The sequence below is a fragment of the Galeopterus variegatus genome, unplaced genomic scaffold (genome assembly GCF_000696425.1).
Source record: "Galeopterus variegatus unplaced genomic scaffold, G_variegatus-3.0.2 Scaffold3593, whole genome shotgun sequence".
NCBI classification, from domain to species: Eukaryota; Metazoa; Chordata; class Mammalia; order Dermoptera; family Cynocephalidae; genus Galeopterus; species Galeopterus variegatus.
The window spans coordinates 128,693-133,619 of NW_007729704.1; positions in this window are offsets into that span (position 1 = coordinate 128,693).

A 4,927-nucleotide genomic window follows, 5' to 3' on the forward strand; every position below is an offset into this window, starting at 1 on the left:
TGGTCGCCAGGAGTAGCCGCGAATAGCCACCCCTCCACTCCCCGGAAAACTCTGCCGCCTCCGCTCTCCTCCGCCTCCCCCTCCGGCCATCTGTACTGCTCCCCTTCGGCTCCTCCACCAGCGACCTTTCCCCCTCCCGGGCCAGTCCAACCCCTGCAACGCCCCTGCATTGCCCTACCGCGCAACCTACCACTGCTTCTCTCCTACCGACATCGCTGCAGAGACCCCTCCCCTTCCACGCGCGCCCCTCCACACAAATGCATTTTCAGCTTTTTGAACCTAATGGCTGCTCACAAACAATATTGTACCCCCTTCCCGGTCCCGGTGACTTAACCACCTCTCGCTCCTCGATTTATCATGTATCTAACTTAGTTGTGCAAGGGTCACCTCGGAGAGTCAAGCCCCGTGGAGTGGCCGCAGCTGAGCCTGGTGACCCTGAGTGTGGGCGAAGGAGGGGGCTGCCCTCCCACCTCCACCTCAACCATACACACCGTCCCCAATTTACTGACACCAAATGACCGCTCTCCAGTCGCTAGGACAAGGGGAGGCAGAGAGGCGCGTGTGGACGGCAGCTGGGGAAGCAGTTGGCTGTGCGTTGCTAGGCAAAAATAAACATCAGAGACACCTCCCATTTCCTTACAACTCCGAGCCTTTCCCCTGCGCGGCCACTGGGAGAGACACACCTTCCTTTCAGCCCTCTGCAGTAAGGGAGACACCTCTAATTCCTCTCATCTCTCGAGACGAATCTCGTTCCCCTTCCCTTCCAAGACACGTGGAGAATTTCCCTACCCTTTTAATTCGCCATCTACAGCCTCTCTTTCCCTTAAAGACCAAAAATTTGCCTTCCCATCTCACACCCGCGCCTCGTCGAGCGTGGCACACTGTGCGCCTTTGTCAGAAGGTCGCAGGTTTTGCCACTTCAACAATTAGGAGCGGGGGGAAGCCAGGCACATCCCTCCCGGACGATGGAGCAGAAAGTTACGCCGTGCACCTCCTCCTGAGAGGCGCCGGCTTCTGAAATTCTCCTGGGGACTTGGGTCTGTTACGTTCTGCCCCGCCCGGTGTATCTCCGGTCCCTGGCTGGACCAAGAGTGCAGGCCCGAACGAGTGCAGACTCCAATGCGAAGGGAGACACCGCCTTCAGAGTTCCATCGCCTCTGCTGTTTGCAAATTGTCATAGCAACCTCCCACGGAGATCACCCTCAGCTTTATACAAATACCAAAAACTGAGTGTTTCAAGGTACAGTATGACCCTTTCAGAGTCTTTGGGGCTCCTACAGAGACATCGAGGGTAGGGAGCATTGGCAGATGGAACAGGTGGCCAAAGAGTAAAATTTTGTCTGGTAATATATCTCTCCAAAAAAGATCCTCTTGGGGCCTTCTAATAAAGTAGAACCTAATAAAATAATCAATCCGATAATAATGTCTTTAGAAGAATCATGACCTGAACTGGCCCCTGCAAGAGATATTTCCCTATGCTTTTCACCAGAGATTATCACATTCAAACCCACTTGGGGAAACATATTTTAGTGTTCAGAATTAACTAAAAGAAAAGGGCTACTAAGTAGAAGCAACAAAGCTGGAATCTGTTTTCTGACTGCCAGTCTAATTTCCCATTAAACTTTTCTATCATACCACCTTGCACTTTCGAGAAAGCTCACACCTCTTTTCCTTCCTTCCCCTTAAAAAAGTTATTTTCATTCCATTTTCCTTTTTTTAATGAGCACTACATATAACTAATGTTCAAATAAAAAATTTGAAACAAAAAATTCAGTTTTAATACAATCTGACACCCCTTTTCACTTCAATTATTGTTCAATACTTGACTGTAAATATGCCATTGTTATTTCATGAATAAGAAAAATGCTAACTACTGGAAGTCTAATTTGTGACTTCAAGTTAGTAATATTAATTTATACATTAAACACGAGGAAAAGAAGCACTAACTTTTTTTTCTGATAAAGGAACACAAAGAATCATTAACTTTCATCAAAGAAAGAGGGAGGTACTTGTTTAGGGAACTTAGTATATTGTTTTATGACATAAGTCATAATTTCAATTTATATTTTTTGCTTTAGTGTAAGGAAAATTGACAATTAACCTATCCTGTTTTGATTATAAACGGTACACCTTTGAAAATTATATTAATTCTTAATAACCTCTAAATTAGTATTAACCGTTTCTTGGATTTCTCTCATTCTGTTCAATACTGATGACCTCAACCTGAATGAATGTCAAATGGAAAGGTGTACAAATGCACCTGTTGGGATTTTGGGGAGAGTGAACTGGGTTAATTCTTATTTCCCTCAAACTTTATTATTATAATGTGTCATTGTTGATTATACTGTATCATTATACCGTACATTTATCTCTATAAAACCTTCCACAAATGTTACCATGTTTAGTCTTTCATAACCCATAACCCGACCAGAGCTGATTGGACTTTAAGTAGAAACTCATGATTGGGATTGGTGCTCTTATAAAAGAGACCACAGAGAGCTGGTAGCTTTTCCCACCATGTGAGGACTTAGAAAGCACCATGTATGAACCAGGAAATGGGCCCTCAACAGACTCCAAATCTGCTGGTGTCTTGATTTTGGACTCTCCAGCCTCCAGAACGGTGAGAAATAAATTTCTGCTCTTTATAAGACTCCCAGTTTACGGTATTTTGTTATAGCAGCCTGAATGGACTAAGACATGGGGCTACACAATTAAATAAATCATCTCTGGCTCTGGCCATTGCTACTGAGAAGTTGGCAGTCCAGTAGGGGAGACAAGACATTTGATGATGTGATGGGGCAGTAAGCAAGGCATATAGGAGGCCCGGTGATGGCACACAGGAGGGAATGGTGAGCTCCACATATGTGCTGAATGGCATCAATGAGGCTGTGCTTCAGAGGAGGTTTTAAAGATGCTTGGGAGTTTGCCAGTCAGACAAGCCAAGCAAGGGCATTCTAGCAGAGAAACAGCATGAGCAGAGGCACATAGGGTAAGAGAGTGCAGTGTGTTCTGGAAAAAGAGTAAGCATTCAGACTAGAAGGAGGTTGGGGTGGCAGGGGAGGGGTGGTGCTCTTGTCCTCATAGGGTTAGGGTTATGGATAGAGTCAGATTAGGAATGATCCTAAACTTTATCTGCTGTTAAAATGTGAAAACAAGGCCAAGGGCTTTTGGAGCAATGAGGTAAGTTACTAAGGAACTAACGTACGTTGGGTAACATAAACTGTGGGGAAGGTGGGTCTAACTTGCTTTAGGAGAACACCATTAACTGATGGTACCTTCAATGTCTCCATCACCAAGGTTCAGAATCTTCTAAAGAACATGAAGACCTTATGGCTTAAAATCCATTAATGCAAACTCCTCAGCTGTAGGGGCATGCACATCATAACCAAATGGCCACAAGGTATCTCCGTTTACTTCTGGAGGGTAGGTCTGTGGCCACTTGTGGAAATCAAGAAGAGATTTCTAACTACTAGAAAGTTGGTGTTCCAAATTGTCTGGGCAGGTTGGTCATATATTGATCAGGGTTCTTACAGAGCCAGTTTCCTAGTCCTAGTGGGAAAAGGTGCATTTGTCCCCTAAGGCAAGCTAGGTATTTGGAAAGGCTGGGGAATTAGTCCAAGATTTCTTAGGGACAGTTTATCTGGTTTTTCTCCAACTCACCCTAAGGGCAGAGTTAATGTTAAAAACCAGTAAGCAGGGAAAAGAGAAAGCTATATCCTGGAGATGGAAGTGCTTTGATAAAGCTCATAGACAAAGCCCCTTGGGACCTCTGCTCAAGTTCTACCTTTGATACTAGCAGGACAAATGTCAGCAGACTGATGCCCAGTGTGCCTAGCCACTTCAAAGAGATAGGAGTGTCATGACAGCAGCTGGTCCCCAGACCAGTCCTCTGGTAGTAGTGGCCACACCATCAACACAGCTCATAGAGCAGTTGCCAGTGGAGTCGGCTTCCAGGAGACAAGCCCATGAAGCTGCACTGGGGGCAACCAGCCAGGAATGGGCTGATTCCAGGGCATCGGGAACTATGGTGGACACTGCACCTGCTCAGGAATGAACATGTAAAAGTGGTAACAGAAACTCTGAGAGAAACTCCGTACCAGCTATAAGAGAAACAGTGGTATAATTCTGAAAACTAGAGAAGAGTAAGAGGAAAGGGTCCCATGGCAATCCAGGTCCTGAGATCTTTGGTGCCACTCTTACCAAAAGTAACACTATCTGGTAGCTGGGTAGTGGGGAGTAGGGAGAAATCTGTCCATGGGCACTGTGAGAGCTAAACTGCCCATTGCTGCTGGTTTGCCTTAGCACAGACATCATAAAAACGTAATGAATGAAACTAAATTTATTTTAGCTAAGGGGAGGGGGGGGCTGAGGGCAAACATCCACATTCAAACTGTCAGGACTGCTCAATAACAAGGAAGAGGGATTCAACTTGACTGATTCCTTGATTCATTAATTATGTATATTAATTATTGAGCTCCTACTGTGAGTCAGGCACTGCTATGATCTAGGTATTTGGAACAAAGCAGATGAAGTCCTTGCTCCATGGATCTTATATTCTAGTGCAAGGAGAATAACAACTAACAATACATATATAGCATGTGCAGTGAGGATAAGTACTAGATGGGAAACGAAAAGAGGTAAGAGGATAGGGAGAGATGCGGGATGATACCATTTTACTCGGGGTCATTCATGAAGGCCTCTCTGATTCTGGGGCATCAGGAACTATGGTGGACACTGCACCTGTTCAGGGATGAACATGTAAAAGTGGTAACAGAACTTGAAAGAAGTGAGGAGGATGTGGAAATCTCTGGGCAGAGGGCCAGTAAATGCAAAGACCCTGAGGTGAGAACACATTTGGGTCACAGCAAAGGAGGGCAGGTGGCTGAGTCAGTGACATGAATAGAAGGAGAAGTCATAGAGATGAGGT